The sequence below is a fragment of the Callospermophilus lateralis genome, chromosome 13 (assembly GCF_048772815.1).
Source record: "Callospermophilus lateralis isolate mCalLat2 chromosome 13, mCalLat2.hap1, whole genome shotgun sequence".
NCBI lineage: Eukaryota > Metazoa > Chordata > Mammalia > Rodentia > Sciuridae > Callospermophilus > Callospermophilus lateralis.
In genome coordinates, this window is record NC_135317.1 from 42,263,156 (window position 1) to 42,289,648 (window position 26,493).

The 26,493-nt window shown below is 40.3% G+C and overlaps 1 pseudogene; it reads left to right on the forward strand.

Moving 5' to 3' along the window:
- Positions 1-3,182: 3,182 nt before the first annotated feature.
- LOC143412042 (mitochondrial calcium uniporter regulator 1 pseudogene) lies at positions 3,183-16,922 on the forward strand (annotated as a pseudogene).
- Positions 16,923-26,493: the final 9,571 nt, after the last annotated feature.

A 26,493-nucleotide genomic window follows, 5' to 3' on the forward strand; every position in this document is an offset into this window, starting at 1 on the left:
GTGCTATAACTAGGCTTATAGATTTTCCTTTTTTTCCCTGGAAAGAAAAATCACTTTTTTCTTTGGTCTATTTTCCGTTATGTTTTTAAAAATAAACTTAATTTAAATTTGATCCACAAGCTTTGCTATGGTCTGGATGTGGCTCACCCCTGAAAGCTTCACATGTTGGAAGCTTGCTCCTCCCCAGTGTGGGTCGTGGGGAGGTGGTGGAACTTTGAAAGTGGGGCCTAGCAGGAGGTAATTAGGTCATGGGAGCTCCACCCTCACTAATGGATTAATGTTGTCTCCCTGGAGTGGGTCAGCTCTGGATTAATCCCAGGAGCAGATTAGCTCCCCTGAGTGGGTTGTTAGAAAAAGAGTGAACCTGGTCCCTCCACAGTCTTCTGCCTCCTGGTTCACACATGTGCATCTTCTGCCTAAAGCCAATTCCTTCCTGCTTCTCCACTATTTTGAGATGTAACTAAATTACACTCACCAGAGACTAAACAGATGGCACTTGGACTTTCAGCTTCCCAAACCATATACCAAATAAACTTCTTTTCTGGCCAGATATGATAGTGCATGCCAAAAATCCCAGCTACTCAGTGGCTGAGGCAGGAGGATCACAACTTTGAGGCTAGCTTGGGCAGCTTAGATGCTTCAAAATAAAAAAAAAAAAAAATTAAAGGGCTGGGGCTGTAGCTCTGTAGTAGAGTGTTTGCTGGGTTCAACTCCTACCACATATGCCAAACAAAACCCTCTTTTCTACGAAAGTGTCCAGTCAGGCATTTTGTTATAGTAATATAAAAAGGCCCATGACATTGCCTTTTTAAAATATTTTTTAGTTGTAGTTGACACAATACCTTTATTTTATTTATTTATTTTTTTATGTGGTGCTGAGGATCGAACCCAGGGTCTCGCACCTGCTAGGCGAGTGCTCTGCTGCTGAGCCACAACCCCAGCCCTGGCCCATGACATTTCATCTAAGATGTTATAAACATTTCAGTATTATTTTCCACATGGTCAGGTAAATCGTTAATCTGTTTATTCCATTCCTTCCACACTTTTCATCCCAACACAGTGGGAAATCTCCCAGAACCTTAAATCTCCTATTTCAGACTATACTGGCCTGAACAAAGCTGACCTCATAGAAATTAAATTGACTTCTTACAGCCTTCTTATGTTGGATCCTATTCCCTGGGTCACATGTCATTTTTCTTTTTCATTTACTCTATTGATTTGGGAAGAAAATCCTTAATTCTTAAGAAATACTGCATAGTAGGTAAATTTAAATCCTTAAAAACTCACATGGGAGATTCAGATGTTCTCCTTGCCCATCCATCCATTTATACTGAAGAATGAGGGACTCAAAAGTTATTCAGAAGCTCTTTATATGGTGGTGAAACTTTGTCAACTGAAAAGTTTCCTACCAGATGATCAGGTGGTTTCTTCATTGGAGACACTCCCAAATTCAGCACCTAGAGTTTGTTCAGTTTATCAAGAGAAGAATACTTCAGTCCCTTGTCACCCTTTCCAGGGGGGCAAAGGATATGTTGCTGGTATTTTGAAAGCAGATGAAGAAAGAAAGGAGTCAACTTAAAAGAATTTCACTTAACATTCCTGTGTTCAAATCCAAGGTCCACCTTTGCTTTCTCTCTAACTATCTTCTCCAACAAATAGAGTTCCATTTCCTTGACATTTAGGGTGATGAGGCCGGTGAGTGGGTGAGAATCACATGAGTTACAATCTGATCCCTCCTCCCATCTCATTGTCTTCAGTTCTTGAGCCTTTCAGAGGTCCAATGAGAAGAACTGGTGCTCTCTTCAGTGTCCCCCTGCAAACCAAACTGTTAACCAGACATAACTTCTTTCACAGCCCTATTATCTATCAGTCCTCCATCAGCTTTTGCCTAGCTCTCAAATAGGTGTTCAAATCTTTCATCTACTCATGTCTCCTCTACCAAAACCTTGTGACTTCATGTATTTTTTTTTTTTTATTCTAAAGGAAAATAGAAGGATCTGCCACTTACAACCCCAAGTGTTTGACCTGTCAGTCTTACTGAAGAAGTTCTGCTAGCACTGGCAACAGGAGGGAAGGGGCATGATGGTTCTGCTTTGGCACCCTAGGAAAATGAATGATTTATTCTCCCAATGATGCAGGGCAAAATTTTGCTACTGAAACCCCCTTTTATCGTGGAGGTCTTCCCTAATTTGATCAGCTGCATTCACAACCTGGGGCAAAGGTGATATTATAAACATATCAGTATTATCTTCCAATAGGTCGTGGGGGCTCTACCCTCATGAGTGGATTAATGCTATCTTGCTAGAATGGAAGGGCAGGAAAGGAAAACTCACAGAGCTTCTTAACCTAGGGTCTGTGGCATGCTTGGGAAGTGCTGTGGTCCATACTTCTCTAATACAAATTCATCTGATGATCAGTGTGGTAGTATTAAGTGAGCCGATTAGTGACCTTATAAAAGGGCATGAGGCAAATAGCTAGCCTCTTTTGTCACTTTTGTCACATAAGAATACAGCATTCTTCCCCTCTGGAGGAAGCTGTGTTTGAAGTGCCACCTTGGAAGCAGCCTTAATACAACCAAAATACAGAGTTTGGACTTGCCAGCCTCCATAACTGTTGATCAATAAATATATACTGTTTATAAATAGCCCAGTCTAAGGTACTTTGTTATAGCAGCAAGAATGGACTAAGAGGGTCTATGGATAGAAATTAAGGAGGCCATAAAGTTGGATGGAAAAATCTCCTATTTTTATTTTTTAATAGCTTCTAACTAAAATTTAACTTTTGCAACCACAGTGGTAATGGCAATATCTGTGACCTTGTTACCAACAGAAATCACATGTGTTTTCATAGCAAATGGCAGTTGTTGCAGATATACCTAATTGCCATTTACACTCATTGGAAATTATGGTAATCATTAAGCCTGTGGTTAGGTCTTATTATTTATAACAACTCAAATATTTTCAAAAATGTATTTCCACAGTTTGAGTTTATTTTGTAACACTATGCTTTTATTTTAAGCTGCCCAACCTTAACTTCTGGGCTCAAGTGATCCTCCCACTTCAGCCGCCCAAGTAGTTGGGACTACAGACGAGTGCTACACACCAGGCTTGTATCCTATGCTTTTTGTTTTTATACTTGAAAACACTGAGAAAGGAGTCCACAGGCTTCACTAGACTTCCAAAATGCGTAGGAACCCTGCTTCAAAGCTTCAAAGGCTTAGTACTTGCAGCTGCAGGAGCCTGGATCCTGAAGCAACTAAGAGCACAGAGATGAGTAAAGGTATAAGAGGAATGGGGGTGTCAGTTAGAAACTATTTGATTATAGAAATAAGACATGTTAGTTGGGTGTGGTGGTGCACTCCAATGGCAATATGATTAACAATGTTACTTAAAACTGCACAAGCTTTTTTTAAAAATTGATTTTATTTTTTAAATACATGATAGTGAAATGAATTATAATTCTTATTACACATATAGAGCACAATTTTTCATATCTCTGTTATTATATAAAGTATGTTCACACTAAGACTGGGGTTGTGGCTCAGTGGCAGAGCACTTGCCTAGCATGTGTGAGGCACTGGGTTTGAGTCTCACCACCACATATAAATAAATAAAGGTCTGTCAACACCTAATAAAATATTTAAATAAAAAAGAAAATTCTTAAAAAAATAGTATGTTCACACCAATTCATGTTTTCATACATGTACTTTGGATAATAATATTCATCACATTCCACCATCATTTCTAATGCCATGCCCCCTCCCTTCCCCTCCCACCCCTCTGCCCTATCTAGAGTTCATCTATTCCTCCCATGCTCCCCCTCCCTACCCCACTATGAATCAGTCACCTTATATCAGAGAAAACATTTGGTATTTGGTTTTTTGGGATTGGCTAACTTCACTTAGCATTATCTTCTCCAACTCCATTCATTTACCTGCAAATGCCATGAATTTCTCTTTTGTTGCTGAGTAATATTTCATTGTGTATATATGCCACATTTTAAAAATCCATTCATCCACTGAAGGGCATCTAGGTTGGTTCCACAGTTTAACTATTATGAATTGTGCTGCTATAAACATTGATGTGTCTGTGTCCCTGTAGTGTGCTGTTCTTAAGTCCTTTGAATATAGACCGAGGAGAGGAATAGCTGGATCAAATGGTGGTTCCATTCCCAGTTTTCTAAGGAATCTCCATATTGCTTTCCATATTGGCTGCACCAATTTGAAGTCCCACCAGCAGTGTATGAGTGTGCCTTTCCCCCCATATCCTTACCAACACTTATTGTTAAAACTACACAAGCTTAAAAAAATAAAACAACAACAACAATAACAGGCTTAATACATCCAAAATATAGATAGGGGGACCAACAAAAGTAGAATTTTTTTCCTCCTGAAGATTTGCTTTATTTTGACTCTTTTAAAAAATTTTTCAGCAAATGAAATGAACAAGAATACCAGATTGACCTCAGAAGACCTAGGTTCTGCCTCTAAAAACTGGACCAAGGGCTAGGGATATAGCTCAGTTGGTAGAGTGCTTGCCTCACATGCACAAGGCCCTGGGTTCAATCCCTAGCACCACTAAATACATACATACATACTGGGCCAAGACAAGGATGCCCTCTTTCACCACTTCTATTTAACATAAGCCCTTGTCTGGGACACCCAAAATAATGTTGAATAAGGGTAATAGTGAACATTTCTTCAGTATTTCATTAATAAATACAGTGATGTCTATTAACTTCAGAAAACTATTATTGATCATATTAAAATATGTAAGCAATGTAAAAGAAAAAAAATGAATTAGATAAATACATTAATATCATGAGTTGTCACTGAAGGGTAGTGATCAAGGAAGTGTAACTCAACATCATGTACAACCGGATGAATGAAAAATTATACTCCATTTATGTATGATGTATCAAAATGCTTTCTACTGTCATGTAGAACTAATTAGAACAAATAAAGATAAATAAATAAATAAATAAAAAGAAAGCTTTATGTAACAACAACAACAAGAACAACAACAACAAAACTGTAGTCTTTGAAACTCTAGCCAGAGCAATTAGACCAAAGAAAGAAATTAAACGTATACAAATAGGAAAAGAAGAATACAAACTATCCTTATTTGCCAATGACATGATTCTATATTTAGAATACTAAAAAAAAAAAACTCCACCAGAAAACTTCTATAACTCATAAATAAATTCAGCAAAGTAGCAGGATATAAAATTAACATCCACAAATCAATTGGGTTCCTAGGCATCAGTGATGAATCAACTGAAAAAGAAATTAGAAAAACTATCCAATTCACAATAGCCTCAAAAAAAAAAACTGGGGAGTCAATTCAACAAAAGAGGTGAAAGACCCCTACAATGAAAATTATAGAACACTAAAGAAAGACTTTAGAATTTGGAAAGCTCTCCCATGGTCTTGGATAGGCAGAATTGTCAAAATGGCCCTCCTACCAAAAGTTCTACATAGATTTAATGAAACTCATATTAAAATTCCAATGATGTTCTTCATAGAAATAGAAAAAGCAATCATAAAATTCATTTGGAAAAATAAGAGACCCAGAGTAGCCAAAGTAATACTCAGTGAGAAAAGTGAAGCAGGAAGCATCACAATACCAGACCTTAAATTATACTACAGAACCATAGTAACAAAAACGGCATGGTAGTGACACAAAAAACAGACATGTAGACCAATGATACAGAATAGAAGACACAGAGACAAACCCACATAATACAGTATCTTATACTAGACAAAGTTGTCATAAACATACACTGGAGAAAAGATAGCCTGCCTCTTCAACAATGGTTCTGGGAAAACTGGAAAGCTATATGTAATAAAATGAAATTAGACCCCTATCTCTCACCCTGTACAAAACTCAACTTTAAGTGGATCAAGGACCTAGGCATTAGATCAGAGACCTTGCACCTACTAGAAGAAAAATAGGCCCAAATCTCCATCATGTCAGTTTAGGAACTGAATTCCTCAACAAGACTCCTACAGCACAAGAAGTAAATTCAAGAATCAATAAATGGGATGGTCTCAGACTAAAAACCTTCTTCACAGCAAAGGAAACAATAATGTGAAGAGAGAGCCTACAGAATGGGAGAAAATCTTTGCATTAATTTCTAGGATATATAAAAAAACTCAAAAAACATAACACCAAATAAAACCAAATAACCCAATCAATAAATGGGCAAAGGAACTGAACAGACACTTCATAGAAGAAGAAATACGAATGGTCAACAAATATATGAAAACATATTCAACATCTCTAGCAATTAGAGATATGAAAATTAAAACTACACTGAAATTCCATCTCACTCCAGTCAGAATGGCAATTATCAAGAATACATGTAACCATAAATGTTGGTTAGGATATGGGGAAAAAGGTATACTCATACTTTGCTGGTGGGACTACATATTGGTGCAACCACTCTGGAAAGGAGTGTGGAGATTCCTCAGAAAACTTGGAATGGACATTTGACTCAGTTATCCCACTCCTCAGCACATACCCAAAGGACTTGAAATCAGCACACTATAGTGATCAGCTACATCAATGTTTATAGCAGCTCAATTTACAATAACTAACCTATGGAAACAACCTAGATACCCTTCAACAGATGAATGGATTAAAAAAATGTGATATATATACACAATGGAATATTACTCAGCCTTAAAGAAGAATGAAATTGTGGTGTTTGCAGGTAAATTGATGGAACTGGGGACTATCATGCTAAGTGAAATAAGCCAATCCCCCTAAAACAAAGGCCAAATGTTCTCTCTGAAATGTGGAATGCTAAAACACAATAAGGTAGAGGAGGGGGAAGAACAGAATTTCATTGGTTTAGACAAAGGGAAATGAAGGGAAGGGAGGGGGATGGAATAGGAAAGACAGTAGAATGAATCAGATACAAGTTTCCTGTGTTCATATATGAATACACGACCAGTGTAATTCTACATCATGTAAAACCATAAGAAGTTATACTCCATAAATGTCTAATATGTCAAAAATACATTCTACTGTCATGTGTAACTAAAAAGAACAAATTAAAAAATAACAACAACAAAAAAAGACCTACATTCTGGTTCTAAGTTAGATGATCTTGTGGAATTGTCCCACATAAGCGGACAGTTGGAATGGTGATTTCAAGATGCCTTCTATTTCTCTGGACTGTAAGGTTTTATTTGTTACTTTATCTATTTGTTTGTTTGTTTATTGATATGTTTGTGGTGCTGGGATTTGAAGTTGGGGTCCTATTCATTCTAAGCATGTGCTTTAGCACAGGGCTACACCCCCCACCCCCCCAGGACAACTTCCCTGCTTGGGTTTCAGGATGTGAGAAATAGAAAACCTTTAAATAAACTATGAGAGCACTGTGAACCTTGAAGTTCTTGATTCTTTCTGTGGATTGGTGCTGAAAATAATGGGAAAAACATCTTTTCAGAGGGAATGATTCTTGTTTTGCTGTTGCCTTGCAGCCTGTACGTTGATTATTTGACCAATAGAGAGCTATTGATTGATTGACAAGGAAAAATCTCCCGAGAAGGTATTTATTCTATTCATGCTTATTTATACTTGATTCTATGGGAGACATCTCTGAAAGAGGTAAAAAAGTTCAGTGAATATCAGGCTTCCGTTTCCCATGATACTGGACTAAAACATCTACTTAAGCAGTTGGGACCATGACCTGTGACTATTACAAATGTTTCTGCAAAGATGCCTCCTCCCTTTCCCTTTCTCCCTTCCTCCCTTCCTCCCTCTTTATGCATCAGTTTTTGATGGTTTTGGATGCAAGTAAGAGAAATCCCCAATTTAACCGTCTGAAACAATTAGGGAGTCAGCTCCCCACCTACCAAGAGGAGGACAGCTTTGGGGTGTCTATTCAGTAGCTCTGCATGGCCATCAGGGGCCCCATACTTTCCATCTTTTTTTCTCTTTCAGCCTCATTGCAAATGAGTTTTTCCTCATCTTTACAAGATAGTGGTTGTTGTAGGTCCAAACTTCACATCCAGATATGGCAACACTGGTAGGAAAAAGGAAAAAGGAAAAAAAGAATCGTTCCTTCACTTTTTATGAACAAGGAAATGTTTCTTAGAGTTCACTTTCCTTCCCCATGGACAGACTTGGCCATAGGGACACCCCTAGATAAATCACTGCCAAGGGGAATGAAACATCAGTATTGACTTTAAAAAATGAGATTTACTCATGAGTCCTAGAGGAAATGTGTAGACACTGAGGCAAAATCAGTGTCCTCCTGGTTCAGAAGAATGAGAGGTAGGTAGCCATGCAGAGACGGACACTTCTGCATTTGACTTTGATGGCCTTCCTGTTCCACTTCCACACCAAGTCCCTTGATCCTGTGGTACAGCGGATTGAACCCAGGGGCACTCTAACACTGAGCTACATCCCCAGCCCATTTTATTTTTTATTTTGAGAAAGGGTCTCACTAAGCTGCTGGGGCTGTCCTTTAACTTGCCTGCCCCCTTGAACTGTGACCTGCCTTAGTTTATTTAGTTCCTGGGATTACAGTGTTTGTCACTGTACTTGGCCCTCCGTCACTTTTATTCCACATCTCAGTCCCTCTTATTTCACCAGTCTCCCAGGAGCCTACTGAGGCTTCTGATTCTATCCTAGGGGCCTGAGGTCTGCCTTTGAGGGCTCCCCCACCCCCACAGGCTGTATTCTCTGACTTGCCTTGACCCCTGCAACTGATGGGTCATGGTTTGGAACCTCTGCTTCTGCCCAGCTTCAGGGGTCAGGCTCTCATGCCCATCAGAGTAGGGAGCCCCAACACCAGCATTTTGTTCAAGATGAAGACTCATTCACAAATCAGGCCAAGGATGCCAACTCTTCGTAGACGTTTCTATGGAGATAAGTTTTATCCCTCAGAAAACACTTGTGTTTGTGAATCAGACCCGCAATGTTCCAATGGCATGAAATCCATTTTAGTCATATTTGTTCTTATGGCTTAAATTCTGGTAAACATCAATCAAATGTATTGATGAGATGTGGACAAGGAGAGCATATAATATAGGTCCAACCTTAAGGTGTATCTTTGGATTTTGTTACAAAAGTGGTTTGAGCCTTGACTATATAGAACTCAGAAACAAAGCAAGCCTCCTGTTGTTTTAAAAATGCAATATGCCTCCTGCATAGCCCTAGATATTTCTATCAGATTATAACTCTACTTTATGTCTAGCTCCGATTTTGAAAAACGGAACTTCTAGGACCATCTCCTGTTTCTTTAAATTTTGCATGCCTCTCTCCTTCTGTCCAAGCAGCAGTAACTGCTGTGACCTGCCAAGCCCAGGCAAGGGAAGCCATGCAGGTCTGAGCATGCCCTCGGTGAGCCATCTGAAGTGATTGAGATCACACCCTCTCTCCTTTAATCCTGGTGAAGCTGGCTTCTAGGGAGAGGTCAGAGTCAGCTCTATAACAAAATCTCCCCAATTTCTTGCTTCCTACCTTGTTTCTATCTATAAAGCAATTTTTTTTTTCCCTCTGAAATTTCCCCAGGAAATCATGTCCTTCCAATTACCCCTTCCTGCTCTTAACACAAGTTACCCTTTGCCTCTGAGCTATATGATAAACAGGCCGCAGACCTGGTGAGAAGGAAGATGAACAAGATAATTTGAAACCAACCACTGAAAAATCCAAACATCCCCTGGTGGTGAGCATCCAAACACCTTCCATACTTGTCCATAGAAGACAGAAGCTCTGAGACTATCTGGAGGAGCTGACCAGGTGCCTAAGGGGTCAGTGGAGAAGCTGAGACCCAGCCAGAGAACTAAAGTAGCCTGAAACACAACTGCTTGAGGAAGTTTCTTCCGAAGCGGTGATTGTCTGCTGTACCTTCTGGGTTCCATTTATCACCCATGGGACACCTTACACAGGGGTGCGGGACAGTGAGAGGACTGTGGGGTACACAGTCACTCCTGGCACTGAGACCAAGGATCACAAGGGCTTGCTCAATCAGGTACAGCTGAAAAGGGGAGAAATCCCTGAAATACTGGATGGGCAGGTATGATCTGAGAACCTGGTAGTCACGATTCAGATGAGGTGCTTCTAAGAATATGCTGATATTACAAATAGCACAACTAACTAGTGGCAGAAAGGCCAGAGACTGGATGGATCTGAGTCCCAGTGTTGACAGGCTAGACTGCCTGTTAAAGTGGGAGGAAGTCACTTGTGTAATACAGGAGACATCAAATCTTTGCTAACCCCTTAAATGTCCTCCCTTTTATTAGGTCATAATACCCTAAACGTCTGAATCATTTAATAGAGTTGAAAGCCAAAGGAAGCCAGGAACAGTGGCCTACGCCTGTAATCCCAGAAAAGCTCAGGAGGCTGAGGCAAGATGATCCCGAGTTCAAAGCCGGCCTTAGCAAAAGTGAGTGCTAAGCGATTCAGTGAGACCCTGTCTCTAAATAAAATACAAAAATAGGGTTGGGGATGTGGCTCAGTGGTTGAGTGCCCCCTGAGTTCAATCCCTGGTCATCCCCCCACCCAAAAAAAAAGCTAAGGGAACTCACAATTAAAACACAAATATGTTACCTGGAACAGTTTCACAGGATGCTTGTTATAATGTGGATCTGTGCCCTTGAAGGAAATTGTCAGTCTCCAGCCCACCTCCTCTTTCTCTTTTTGCTCCCTAGTTCATGATGATGGTTTTGTTCCAGCTGTGATGTGCTTCTTTAACACAGGTCCCCAAACAATGGGGCCAATCAATCTTGGTCTGAAACCTCCAAAACTGTAAGCCAAAATAAACCCCAAGTGATTATCTTAGGCATGATGGTATAGTAACAGAAAGCCAAAATCACCTATGATAAAAAATTGAAAATTTAGTCTGTCCAAGTAGGCTGTCAGAGAAGAAAACCGATGAATGAGGACTAGAAATCAGCCAGTTTTGTGAGAAGATGCCAGAACTATCTTGAGTTATCTGATACCTAAGGAGAAGAGGCAATAGGAGGAGCGAGGGGCTTTGTGATGCCTGGTGAAGAACCAATCTGTAAGGGAATGAACTCCCTGAACAGTTTCATTAAGGGCTTGGTGGTAGGTCACTCATTTGGTAGAGAAATGTGACCATCAATTATGTATGGACCCAGTGCCCAGGGTTCACTTAAGGTAACTGGTCCAGAATCAAAATTTTATATCAGGCTGCATTTTATAAACAGCGACCACAAAATCATCCCCAAATAGTTCATATTTAATTTTTGAGTTTTTAAAAATGATTTTTGCATTAATAAATGAGATTGATTTGTAATTTTTTTTGTTAAAGTATACCATCTCTGGTTTGGAAATCAATGTTATATTTCAGAAAATAATTCCAGAAACCATTGACCAGGCGTGGTGGCACATACTGATAATCCCAGATGTTGAGGAGACCAAGGCAGGAGAATCAGAAGTTTGAGATGAGCCAGGGCAACTTAGTGAGATCCTGTCTCAAAATAAAATTTAAGAAAGGGCTGAGGATTGGGTGTGGTGGTACATGCCTGTAATCCCAGGGGCTTGGGAGGCTGAGACAGGAGGATCATGAGTTCAAAGCCAGCCTCAGCAACAGTGAGGTGCTAAGCAACTCAGTGAGACCCTGTCTCTAAATAAAATACAAAATAGGGCTGGGGATGTGGCTCAGTGGCTGAGTGCCCCTGAGTTTAATCCCCGGTATGGAAAAAAAAAAAAAAAAAGGCAGGGGCAGCTGGGGAGGCAGCTTAGAGGTAGAGCATACTTACCTAGCATGTGCAAGGTTCTTAGTTTGATCTCCAGTAGAGGGAGGGAGGTGAGTGTGTGTGTGTGTGTGTGTATGTGTGTGTGTGTGTGAGAGAGAGAGAGAGAGAGAGAGAGAGAGAGAGACAGACAGAGACAGAGACACCATTTCCCTATCTTCAATGCAGGTTTCATAGAATGAATCAAAATGCTGAGAGAGGAGAGAAAGCTTTTAACTGGACCATCTGTTGCAGGTTTATTTTATTTTCCATTCTTCTGTAGATTGTAACATAAAAAATTATTTACATATAAAACATCCATTTTAAGAACTTGGGGGCTGGGGTTGTGGCTCAGTGGTAGAGCACTCTCCTAGCACATGTGAGACACTGGGTTCGATCTTCACCACCATATAAAAATAAATTTTAAAAATAAAGGAATTGTGTCCATCTACAACTGAAAAAAAAATTTTAAAAAGAACTTGGTCTAATGAATTTCATTAATTATATTCAAACTTAAAATCATAATCACAATTAAGATATAGAATGATTCGCTCAAAAAAGTTTCCTCCTGTCCCTTTGTAGTTGTTCCCTTCTGCTCACCTCCGGGCACCAGCAACCACTGCTGTCACATTGGATTCAGTATTAAAAATTTTGTCTTTCAACACTTTAAAGAGATTCATCCATTTTCCCCTGATTTCCATAGTTTCTAATGAGAAGTCAGCAGTTAATTTCTTCCTTGCTGCTTTCAATATACTCTCTAAAATAATTTTTTTTTTTCCAGCCAGGTGTGGTGGTGCACACCTATAATCTCAGCATCTTGGGAGGCTGAAGCAAGAGGACCAAAAGCTCAAAGCCAGCTTCAGCAACTTAGCAAGGCCCTTAGCAACTTAGTGAGACCATGTCTCAAAATATTAAGTAAAAATGATTGGGAATGTGGTTCAGCAGTAAAGAAACCCTGGGTTCAATGTCCAATCCAAATAAATAAATAAATACTTTTTTCAACAATGTGCATCAGATATATATTTTTGTGTTGGTGTTTGCTTATCATTTTGTATCTGCAAAGTTCTATCTTTAACCAAAGTTTGGAAAAATTTGGCCTTTATTTCAACTTTTCTTCTACTCATCCTCTCCTTCTTCTTCTGAATTCCAGTTGTATAAATGTTGGCTCATTTGAAATCCTGTAAACAAGTTCTGAAGTTTCTGCTCAAAGGTTAATTTTTTTTTGTATTATTCATCATTGATAATTTTTATTGACTTAACTTGCATTTAATTTAGTCTTCCCTCTGTTGTGTTCATTTGTGGTCTATCATGTGAAATTTTTACTTCAGAAATTGTATTTTTATTCCAAAATTCCCATTTAGTTTGTTAAAAACTTTTTTTTCTATGTTTTTGATGAGATTCCCTATTTGTCTGCTGAGGTTTTTATTGTTGAAAACATGTTTCTTGTTTTGAAATTGACAATAATTGTACTATCCACTTTGAAATCCTGTCTGTGAGTTCTAACTTGGGTTCATATTAGGATATGGCTTAACTGATTTTCTTTTTTCTTGAGAATGAGTTCCATTGTCTTGATTCTTCATCTGACAGGAAAGTTTGGATTGGTCACCAACATTAGCATGTTAAATTGTAGAGATTCTGGATTCTGTTATTTTTCTCCAATGAGGTTCCCTCCCCCCCACCTTTGAAAGCAGGAAAGAATAGATGAAAACTTTTTCATGAATAGTAGCTTAGGTCTCAGATTAGATTTTATACTTTTTTTAGGTGAGCTGCTTTAAACCTTTCTCATACACCTGTGCCCAGGGGCCTGTCAGAGATATGGGTAGACTTATGTTTGAATAGCCATTTCTGCATTTCTCCCTTCTAGAAACTTTACACTCTCCTCAGCATTCATGATATTCTGGCTTCACTTTTCTTTCTCACTGGTTTTCTATTATTTTATTTTTATTCCCTGGGCTAGAAAACCTGTGGGTTTTTCCACACATGCTGTTGAGAGCCACAGCCGAAGGGGCTCCAGCAAACTTTCAGACTGCCAGCTGATGATTGGCTCACAGCAGCCCCAGCAACATCTAGCTGATTGGCTCCTCTGCGGTGATGCTCATTGGGCTGTTTCCCTGCCCTTTCAGGCCACGGAGCTGCTCATTGGGGGACTTTTTTGGCTCCGCCCATGCGACCCAGCCAATCGGCCTCAAGAGCAGGAGGATTGTGGGAGAAAGAGGTGGTTGGGGTGTGTGGCTTGTGGGAAGCCGGTGGTGGCAGTTGGGCTCTGAGGGTTTTTTCCTGAGGAGCTGTTTTGTTTATCTTGTGTGGTTCTAAAAATAAAGTTAGTTTCTTTTGACAAGTGGCTCCTGAATTGTGCCCAGCCAGACTGCGGCAACATGCCATTACTATTGCTCTTCATGCTACATGGACTGCACATAACCCCAGGCAAAAAGTCACAGAAATGGGAATTTATCTGTACCTCTCACTAGGTCTGTCAACTTCTGTTTCTTCTCTGTATATCCAGGTAGTTGCTTTTTGGATTATGTTCAGGTTTTATAGATGTCTTTTGCAGGAGGGTTTATCTGTTTGCATCCAAGTCCATCATACTGAGAAGCTAAATCTAGATTGAAGTTTTGATATCAAAATGGACAAGATTAGATTTTTCTTTTGATACTGGGGTGCTTTACCACTGAGCCGTATCACCAGTCCTTTTTAGTTATTTTGAGAACAAAAAATAAAATTGCTAAGGGGTCTTATTAAATTGCTAAGAGTCTCACTAAGTTGCTGAGGCAGGCCTTGAATTTGTAATCCTAATGCCTCAGCCTCCTGAGTCTCTGAGATTACAGGCATTCACTACCACACCTGGCAAGATTAGACTGTGTGTGTGTGTGTGTGTGTGTGTGTGTGTGTGTGTGTGGTGCTGGGGATTGAACCCAGGGGTGCTTAATCACTGAGCCACATCCCGGGCTCACTTTGAACCTGTGATCCTCCCGCCTCTGCCTCCTAAGCTGCTGGGATTATAAGGGTGTACCTGGCTCTAGATTTTCTTTTGTTGAATTTTGGTTTGGTTCTGAATGAATATGTTGTATTTGTCTGCAAGTACCACTTCCTTGGGGAATCGCCTCTCTCCCATTTCTTTTGGATCTGGTTAGTCACAGTGTCCTTTACATTCTGACCCCAGGGATGGGCAGGGACTCTGTTTAATAGATCCGAGTGGAAACACCTCTGTGCTGCCTGTCTTCTGTCTGCTTCTATAGATACGCTCTTGCCCTGTATTGCTCTGTGCCTTGGGAGGGCTCCCTTGTCTTGCAGTTTCCTACTGAGCTGAATCAATGGGAGTACTTCCAGGAGATAAGTGAGGGAGAGTGCAGGCAAGGTTACATGGGCTCACTGTGGCCCTCTACCAAATGTCACCACTCCTATCAGAAAGCCCTCTTCACACATTCCAGTCTGGTAGTCCCCCTTACCCATAGAGGATGTGTTCCAAGACCCAGTGGATGCCTGAAACCATAGAGAGCACTGAAGTCCTAACCCAGCATCTGTGGGAGATTGGCTCCCAGACACCCAAGGGATACAGAAACTTCATGCTCAAGATGCCTGAACTTGTAGAATATCAAAACCCTATAGGTTTAATCATCCCTCAGTATTCATGAGAGTTTTTTTTTGGGGAGGGTAAAGGGGATTAAATCCAGGGGCGCTTTACCACTGAGTCACATCTCCAGGCATTTTTATGTTTTATTTCGAGACAGGGTCTCGCTAAGTTGCTTAGGGCCTCCTAAATTGCTGAAGCTACTTTTGAATCTGCAGTCCTCCAGTCTCAGCCTTCGGAGCCTCTGGGATTATAGGCATGTGCCACCATGCTCAGCAAGAGATTGGATTTTAGAACCTCCTGTGGCTACCAAAACCTGTGGATGCTCAAGTGCCCTACACAAAATGGCATCGTATTTGCATATAATCCATGCACATCCTCCCATATACTTTAAATTATCTCTAGATTATGTATAATGCCTGGTACAAGGTAAATGCTATGTAATAGCTCTTCTACTGTAGTCTTTAGGAATACTGACAAGAAAGTCTGCACAGGCTGCTACCCTGAGTCCAACTGCTCCTATCCCTTCCCTACTTGTCAGGAGTAAGCCTGTCTGCTGGGTGAGTGCAGCTGGGGCACAAAAGGAGAGATCTCATCTCTTCTTGAGAAAGGGAACCTCTTCTTTGATACCCATGCCATAGTGTGCTTTCTCAAAGAAAATGGGTTTACTTCTCAACAGGAAGAAATCATGGTGTCTGCATTGGGCAGGATCATGGAAGCCAATATGGATATTGTCTGTCTGAAAAGACACGGTCACCAAAGTGTGACAGATCACTCCTCAGCAAATAATGTCTCAGACTGCTAATGTGAAGAAGGATATTGTTATGGTTTAGCTCTGAGGTGTCCCCGAAAAGCTCATGTGTGAGACAATGCAAGAAATTTTAGAGGTAAAAATGATTGGGTTATGAGAGTTTTACCCTAATCAGTGCATTAATCCCCTGGTAGGGATTAACTGGGTGGTAACTGTAGATAGGTTAGGGTGTGGCTAAAGGAGGTGGGTCATTGGGGGCAAGCCTTTGGGTTTTATATTTTGTCTGTGGTGAAGAGAGGTCTCTGTTTCCTGATGCCATATCCTGGGCCACTTTCCTCCACCAAACTCTTCTGCCATGATATTCTGCCTTACCTCAGTGCCTAAAGAAAGGAGTTTGCTGTCTATGGACTAAGACCTCTGAAACTACAAGCCCCAAAATAAACTTTTCCTCCTCTAATTAATCTTGTCAGGTCTTTTGGTCACAGAAGCAAATAAGCTGATAAGTCAGATACCATCGTTTTGGAGAAGAGTGAACTTCAACCCTCACAGCAGAAAATGAGAAAATAAACTTGAATTACATCATTAAATCAACAAGTAATGGATGGAATGATCAAATTCTGAACAAAAACCAAATTGATCTTCAATCTGGAAAGGAGCAGAATAAAAGAATTGCATTCATTGAACAAAAGGAAGCTGTTGAAATTAAGGACAAAAATAGTGGAATTGCACACTCAGCAATTGTACACCACACCCAGACGGATAGGAAGATAGAAAGTGAGGCTGCTAGTTTCAAAAACAAGCTATAAATGCACAAAGTTGATACTATTAAATATTTAACAAAGTCTGTATTTGCCTGCCTTATAGTAGTTCGGGGACTTTATTTCCTGTGAATCTGATAAAGTATCTATTAAAATATTTCAACTGACATGGTAATGGAAAAAAGTACATGAAAAGATGTTCAATATCATTAGTCATCAGAGAAATGCAAATTAAAGCACAATGAAAACTATATACCCACTACAATGGATAAAATTAAAAAGACCAACAGAACCAAAAGTTGAAAAGTGCTGGGCATAGTGGCGCATAACTGTAATCTTCAGCTGGGAAGGCTGAGACAGGAGGATCACCAGTTCAAAGCTAGCCTCAGCAAAAGCGAAGTGCTAAGAAACTCAGTGAGACACTGTCTTTAAATAAAATAGGGCTGGGGATGTGGCTCAATGGCAAGTGCATATGAGTTCAATCCCAAGTACCCTGTCCTCCCCCCAAAATTAACAAGTGTGGGGAGCAATAGGAAGTCTCCTTGTAGTACTGGTGGGGACACAAAATATGATATGAGCAATTTGGAGAATAGTTCATCAGTTTCTGATAAAGTGAAGAACATGCTTATAATATGACCTAGTAATTCCACTCCTAGTAATTCACCCAAGAATAATAACATGTCCACAGAGACTTTCACACTGGCAACTTTATTCATAGTAGCCAAAAATGGGAAATAACTGAAATTCACTATTGGTGAATGGGTACACATACAATGAAATACTTCTCAGTAATACCGTGTGAAAAACCAATGCATAAACAGCATGGATCTGTCCTAAAAATATGGTAATAGTAATGAGACAGGAGAGTGTATACACCATACAATCACACTGATGAGAAATTCTAGAAGAGGCAAAACTAATCTGTCACTGCTGCCTGTGTATGTGGGGGAGTGAGATTTTTAGCAAAAAAAGATTATGAGGAAACTTTCTGAAGTAATAGAAATATTCTACATGTTGATTGTGGTAGTGGACACACAGATGCATTAGCTTGTCAAAACTCATCTGTCTGGGGGCTGGGGCTGGGGTTCAGTGGTAGACCGCTTGCCTTGCACACGGGAGGCACTGAGTTGGATCCTCAGCACCACATACAAATAAACAAAATAAAGGTATTGTGTCCAATTACAACTAAAAAATTTTTTAAAAACCCCAAAACCTCAAGTATCTGTACACTTTAAATGGGTTAATTTTGTTGAAAGTTGATTTAGGAAAAGACAACCAGGTCTGGTCTTCCTCTGCTATAGGGTTAATTATAGGAACATCTACCCCTAAAGCAATAGGGATTGTGGGGGTTTATAATGGGCTGTGACTGATTTCATTGGGGGAAATAGGAAGATTGTCTTGCCTGCAGATGGAAGCCGTGTTCTAAAGTACCACAAAACTTACCAATTTAAACATTTATTTTTTTAAAATGTTTTTTTCCCTTAGGCTCATGGGGATACATCAAAGGGATTACCACAGAGAACTGGCCTGGTAAAATCTACTTTGTAAAGGCAGATTAAAAAAGAAAAGGAAAAAGGAAACGAAATCTACCCAGGCTCTTGTGAGGAAAATGGACCAAAGTGACATTTATCTAAACACTTAAACAGAAGCATTTATTTCTGTTTAAAAGTTTATCCCTTTACTCATGTTAAAATATAAGCTATGCGAGAGCAAGGTTTTTCATCAGCTTTTGTTCATAGTACACAGTAGGTATCAATAAAATATAATAGAAGACCATCTGTGATCATCTGTGTCTTATTCCTCATTTGGTTCCAAGCTCATAAGGCAAAGATAGGGTTCCTATTTGCTTTCTAAAATACCCACAGCCACCTCCTCTTACAGACAATAATGATAACAACAACATAATAATAAACCATGAATCAGCCAACATTTATGGGGTATTTACTAGGTGTCAGGTTTATGCCTTGTATAAAAATGCATATAAATCATATCTTTCATCCTCATAATAACTGAATCAAATGAGTATTACTGCTGTTTCTACTTTGGAAATGGTGAAACCAAACCAACGCATAGAGAGTATAAGTGACTTGCCCATGATTACGCAGTTATTAGGTGGCAGAATTGGATTTTGAATCCAAGTAATTGAATCACAATATGATGGCCTTACTCTTTATTGCTCCCAATTTTTAAAAATTGTTTTTATTAACACTAATGATTAAATATATATATTTATGGGATACAATGGGAAGATTCTACACATGTATAAATTATGTCATGAACAAATGAGGGTAATTATAATATTTATTGCTTCATACATTTGTCATTTCTTTGTGGTAAGAGCCTTCAAAAACCTTTCTTTTAGCTATTTTGGAATATACAATACATTTTGTACCAGAAACTGATGAACTATTCTCCAAATTGTTAACTAGTCACCTTGCTGTGCAATTAGAACTCTTCTGATTTCCCGGTAACTTCGTACCTTTTGACCACCCTCTCCCTGTCCTTTTCTCTCCGTTTCCTCTTCAGGTCTGTCTGGCTCCAGTTCATTTTCTTCACAAGAGCTCAGGTGAAATCTTTTTTTTTTTTTTTTTCAATCTACCTTTAAAGGGTAGATTTGAGGCCGGGAATGTAGCCCAGTGTAGAGCACTTGCCTAGCATGCACAAGGCCCTGGCTTCAATCACCAATACTGTGGTGGAGCTGGGAGTAGCTAAAGGGTAGAGGGTAGATTTTATCAGGCCAGTTCTCTGCAGTAATTCCTTCAATGTATCCCCATGTCCAATAGGGAAAAAACAAAATTCAAGACCCTTGATACCGCCCACAAGGTCCTCCCCAGTCTCATCAGAACCACTTTTCCCTCTCACATACTATTCTGGGACCATGCTGAATTTGTTTATTTATTTATTTTTTATTTGTTTGCTTGTTTATTTGTTTTGATACAGAGTCACGCTATGTTGCCCAGACTGGTCTCCAAATTAAAGGCTCAAATGATCCTCCTGCCTCATCTTCCAAAGCAGCTGGAACCACAGGCATACTGCCTAGCCCAGTTCTATTTTGGGTATCTGAAATGGTTTCCTGCCTCTGGGCCTTTGCCCACGTTGTTTCTTTGCACCCCCATGCAGTGGGCTCCTCAGTCTCTGTAAAAGTACCGTGGTTTTAGACCAGCTTCCCTGACCCCTTCTTCTCCCAAATCCACACAGCTTGCCCTGCTACTCTCTCACTGTAACCTGGGCTTTCTAGTCATAGCACTTATCACAATTTGAAATAATCTTCCTATTTCTGCTTGTAACTGGTATGACCTGCTTCACCAGCTTGGGGTGAAAAAGAGTGGAGAACACTTTATTCTTCAAGTTAGAACTGGCTCTAGTGTTCATCTGCCAGATTTCCACGATGCTCTTGTCTGGGGTTTTCTCCTCCTATCAAACTGCCCAAACACCTCAGGCATTTACTTACCTCCAAGAAGCCAGTATTGATTCCAAATTTTTTGATAACAGTCAGAGCCTCTGATCAGTTCAATACTTGATTCCATTTTTAAACAGTTATTTCTTCCCATGTGGTTGAAACCAGCCCTTTTTACCGTCCACTGCCCCAGATCACCTTGGTTGGTCCAGAACTCACCATTTGGAGCTTTCAGTTCTGTTAGGCAAAATGAGGACATAAACAATGGTGGTTTCCAAAGAGGACTCACCACGCCAAGATGGTGGGTCCCAGTGACTTGGCTCCAGGTTGGTCTGAGACACTCCCAGGTAGCCTACACCTACCCCAGGCCATGACCCCAAGGGGCTCTCCACTGACTCACCATCCTGCATTTTTTTGTTGTTGTTGCATTTGATAATGGGGTTCTGCTGAGATCCATTAGGATCCCCTTACACCAGTTTTGTGGTCCTTTTCTCTCTGACTTCAAAGTGCTGACAAACCTGGGGTGTGATATACAGGTCAGAGTTCCCCCGTCAAATCAGGCTGAAGGTACTCTCCGGGAACTTTCCTGAAAACAAATCCTTACTTGGCTTCCCTAGTCCCTTAGCTGTCCTTGAACTGGATTAACAAACCACTTGCTGATGAATGCTTGCTCTTCTTCTTAGGGTTGGCTTCTGAGGTAGGCCTGAGACACCTTTCATTCATTATGGGTTCCCTTCAAGAACCTTGGTACTTTATCAGCAGATTCCTTAGAGCCATTTCAATTTTAAAAACTAAAGATCTCCTTCCATTTCTTCCTAGAAATGTCATTGGCTCCTACCCAATTAGCCTATCTCTTCTCCCTACCTCTGATTATCAAGAGAAAATTAGGAAGAGAATCCAATAGTGAGCAACACTATACAAATGCCTCTTTATTTCCTTGCCCTAAAATAACATCCCACTACCAAAAGGGCCACCTAAATAATTCTTCCCAGCAAAAGACAATGAGGGTGGGGCTGGGGTAGTAGCTCAGTGGTAGAGCACTTGCCTTGCGTGCATGAGGCACTGGGTTCGATCCTTAGCACCACATAAAAATAAATAAAGATTATGTCCATCTACAACTAAAAATAATTTAAAACAACAACAACAATGGGGGTGTGTGTGTGGGGGGCTGCTGATATGGCTCAGTGGTAGAGTGCTTGCCTAGCATGTACCAGGCCCTGGTTTTGATCCCCAGCACTGCAAAAAATATAATAATAATAATTTAATGATTGAAGGCAATTTGCTCCCAAATAATTGAAGATTTTTCTGGATAGAAGCTGTGAGAAAGCTTTTTAAATAGAAGCTCATTTTGAATTTTAAAAATGGGAAGAAAAGAATTCCATCTATGAAGCATTTACCAACTGCATCGCTGTCTGACTGCTTCAAGCTTCGGCTTCTCTGCTTTTCCCTGTAAACCCAGGACTTTTCACCACTCCTGGCAGATGGTGGGCATTCAATAAGTGTCTATTGAATACACGAATGAGTCATCAATTCTTGTATGAAACTGTTGATCAGTAAACCAGGGCAAGAATTCAAGAACTAAAGGATTACCATAGAATAATCCTAATATCTAACAATCCTATTAGAAGCCAATTGTTGGTGGATGTGGGCATGTTTATATCCATGTAATTGCACAGGAATTTTCTTTCTTTTAATTGAAAAAAGAGCACCTTCTTTTTATTTTAGAAAAATTTTAAGGAAGGCCTAAGACATTCAAAACGGTATAAAAAGAAATATAACACCAGGAAAATCTCCATAAAGTTTAAGAAATAAAAACAAAAGCAGTTGAAGCCACCTGTTTGTTCCTTTCCCCTTTCCTTCCCACCAGAGGTAACCATTGTCTTGAATGTAAAGAAACCCTGCAGTCCTAGAGGGAAGCCCACACCTGTAGGATCCTGCCTTACCTTTCCCTCCCCTCACAGGTGATTAACAAAGGTGGACCCCCAAGTCACCAGATTTCTTCTTCCCAGGAATTTGGAATTGAAAGCCTGATCATTGCTTATAATCCCAGTGAGTAGGTGGACTGAAGCAGGAGGATTACCAAGTCAAGGCCAACCTGGGCAATTTAGGGAGACCCTATCTCAAATTAAAAAATAAAAAGGGCCAGGGAGGTAGCTCAGTGGGAGAACACCTGGATTCATTCCCCAGTAAGGTAGCAGGAGGGAATAAGAAAGAAAAACTAGTAAGAAAGAAAAAAAAATCACTAGCCTGAGCTAATTCGATGTGATGAATGGACAGGTCATGCCAATTTTAGGGTTTAGACATATTGGAGTTTGGCCATTATGAGCCCAATGCAAGGAAAGTTGTATAAAGAGATTGAAGGGACCAAAAGAGCAGATGTAAAGAGAAAGGCAAAGCAAAGGGAGGAGTAGAGAGAGGGAGGAAGAGAAGAAGAGGTAGGAAGATTTTTTTTTTTTTTTTTTTTTTTTTGGTACAGGGGATTAAATCCAGGGACTTAGCCACTGAGCCACACCCCTAGTCCTTTAGGACCTCACTAAATTGCTGAGGCTGGCTTTAAATTTGTGATCTCAGCCTCAGCTGGGATTACAGGCATGGGCTGCGCCTCCCAATTGGGAAAGAAGCTTTTTTTTATGTTTTTTAATTTATTATTTTAAAAATTCTTTCATCTGTTCTTTTTAGATATACATGACAGTGGAGTGCATTTTGACATATTATACATACAGGGAGTATAACATTCTAATTAGGATCCCATTCTTGTGGTTGTACATGATAAGGAGTTTCACTGTTTTTGTATTCATATATGAACATAGGAAAGTTATGGCTGATTCATAAGACTTTTAAAAAAAAGTTTCTTTATTTTTTTATATTTATTTTTTAGTTATAGATGGACACAATATCTTTAGTTTATTTTTATGTGGTGCTGAGGATCAAACCCAGTACCTCATGCATGGTAGGCGAATGCTCTACCTTTGAGCCACAACCCCAACCCCCATAAGACTTTTTAATTCCAAACAGTTTCCTGCTCTAGTCCTCTAAGGCTTGCCTGTTTTTCTCCTCTCTCTCTCTCTCTCTCTCTCTCTCTCTCTCTCTCTCTCTCTGTACTAGAGATTAAACCCAGGGGCAATTTACCACTGAACTACATTCTCAATCCTATTTATTTTTATTATTATTTTTTTAAATTTTGAGACAGGATATCCCTGAGTTGCTGTGGGTCTTGCTGAATTGTTGGGGTTGGTGTTGAACTTGGTATCCTCATGCCTCAGCCACCTGAGTCACTGGGATAACAGTTGTGTGCCACTTTGGCTCCTATTTTTGATGTGTGAGAATTCTTTGTAAGCTTTGCATGGTCTCGACTTGAACTAGTTTAAATGGGTTCTATTAATTTTAATAGAATTAATTTTAGCAGACACAAGTTGGGCTATTTCCAGGCTCCAACAATACCCAGGGGTTGTACCTAATTATCCTTAAAGTTAAATCCCCCCCCCCCAAAAAAAAAAAACTTTATTCACAAAGTAAAAGTGGGTAAAGCTCCTAGAATCATAGAATTTGACTCATTCAGTCATTCAAAAGATATTTATTGGGCACCTACTATATACCAGGCTTTGCTCTGGTCTTTGGACCAAGCTTCCAATGAGGATGACTCATTTGGCTTAGTTTTCTGGGACTTTCCCAGCTTTAGCACTGAAAGTCCCACATCCAGATAAACCAGGACCCTTGGTCATTCTACTTCTAATCAAAATAGGAACTCTACTACAAAGTCCCTTATTGATTCTCTATCTGTTGATATTGCACAAGCATTTGGTCAAGCTTTAACTGCTAGAGAGTTCTTAATGCTGCGTTTAATTCTGTCTTCATATAGTTTCTACTAGCGTATCCTGTTTCTAGCTGTTCTACATTTTTGCAGTATTTAAAATTTGTTTCTAACCAGGTGCAGTGGCACAGGCCTGAAATCCTAACTACTCTGGAGGCCAAGTTAGAAGGATTACAAGTACAAGGCCAGTCTGGGCAACTTATTGAGATCCTGTCTCAAAATTTAAAAAGGCTGGGAATGTAGCTCAGTGGTAGAGACGTCTTGTGTTCAATCCCCCAATACTGAAAATAAGTAAGTAAATAATGAATTTAAAATGTGTTTGTTTCTGATTGTGTCCTATGGTTTAGGCCAGAATTGACCTAGCATCCATTCCCCTCCCCCCAGAGCAGACACAAATTGGGCTATTTCCAGGCTCCAACAATACCCAGGGGTTGTACCTATAATAGTTTCTTGCCAAAATAAAACAAAAAAGTTTCTTGCTTGGGAGAAAATTTTGAGAGCCTCTTTCTCTGGCCAAGTGATCCCAAAGAGGCCATTGATACAAATTCCAATAAATATAATACAATGTCGATGATAAATTCTATTCGAGAAATAGGATCAAGGGGCTGGGGTTGTGGCTCAGCAGCAGAGCGCTCGCCTAGCACGTGCAGGGTGCTGGGTTCAATCCTCAGCACCACATAAAAATAAAATAAAGGTATTGTGTCTGACTACAATTAAAACAAAATATTAAAAAAGAAAGAAAGAAATAGGATTGAAAGAATGATCACAGGCAGCTGTGGAAATCAGGATTTACCTTAGTCTAAAGTCCTTCCAGTAAACTGCTAGGGTCAGGCACAGTGGTTTGCGCCTATAATCCCAGGAATTCTGGAGGCTGAGGCAGGAGGATCATGAATTCGAAGGTGAGCCTCAGTAATTTAGCAAGGCCCTAAGCAAATCAGTGAGACCCTGTCTCTAAATAAAAGGCTGCAGATGTGGCTCAGTGGTTAAGTGCTCATGGATTCAAGGAAGGGAGGAAGGGATGGAGGATGGAAGGAAGGAAGAGAAGAGCAACTGCTACATTGCCGTCCTGGAAACCTGCCGACCACACGTATTGACGTATGAATGTTCATCATCATGCCAGTTGCTCTCATCAGATTTCTAAAGGGGACCTGTACACAAACCCCAAGGAAGTGAGGCACAACCTGCTCCCCACCCTGTCTTCCCCATCTTCATCCACAGCACTTCCATCATCAGTGGAATTCAGCAGTGGCTGCATGTTGGAAACACCTGGAAAGCTTCACTGATTCTGCCACCTCTGGATTCCTAATTCACGGCTGGGTGGTGAGGTGTCAGAGAGCAGAGGGTTTCACTGTGCTATTAAGGCTGCACGGATGCTCCCAGCAGCATGGATACTCTGCCAAGACTTCCTGGACTCTCTTTTCCCTCATACCCCGCCTCCAATCCAGCATAAGTCCCGTTGGCTTTACCTTCCAAATCAACACTTGTCCCACCAGCTCTCCCTCCCTCCAGCAACACCCCCCAACCTCAGTGTCCTGCTCTCCCACCCTGGGCTATTTCAACACCCCCTAACTGTGTCCACCTCTGTCCACAGTAGTTCCTTTTCAGCTCAGCCCACCAGAGGGGTCCCACTGAAGCACAGGCTAGGCACAGATGTCTGCTCAAAACTCTCCTGCTTATCTTCTCAAGAAAAAATAAAAGTTTTTAATCAAGCTTTAGGGCCTAGGGACAGATTTCTGGTTACCTTTTTGAACTCATCCTTTGCCAACCATCCCCCATCACTTCTTGGCCTTAAAATCCTTGCTAATTTCAGAATAGCTTCAGGGTTTTTGCATTTAGAGACCTCTGCTTGGATTGCCCTTCTCACCCCACCCATCACCCTGGGTAGTTGATCGATTTGCAACATTATGCAGATCTTTACTTAAATACTGCCACCAAGGAGTGAGAAATACAGCTCAGTGGCAGGGCAACGCCCTGGGTTCAATTCCTAGCCCTGCAAATAAATAAATACACACATAATGGGTATATTCCTTGACCACCCCACCTAAAATAGTATTTAGGGTGGAGGTGTAGTAAAGTTCATGCTTAGTGTGCAGAGAGCCTTGGTTCAATCCTCAACAACAAAATAAACAAACAAACAAACTTCTTCATGTTGGTGTGTTGTACAAGTACTTGTAGTCCCAGCTCCCAGGAGCCTGAGGCTGGAGGATCACTTGAGCCTGGGAGTTTGGGATCATGGGCAACATAGGGAGATTCCCTATCTCCAAAAATAGAAAAGCACCAATCATCATTCTTGTTCTCCTAACTCTAATTCTGCTCTATGTTTTTCTTCTTGGTATTTGTCATCATCACCTGTCTTACATATTTATATGTATATACACACATACTATTTGTTTGCTTAGTTCCCCCTCATTATAATGTAAACTCTATGAGAACATGAACATGATATGTTTCATCTGTTTTATTCTGTGCTATGTCTGTAGTGCCCAGGAAAATAG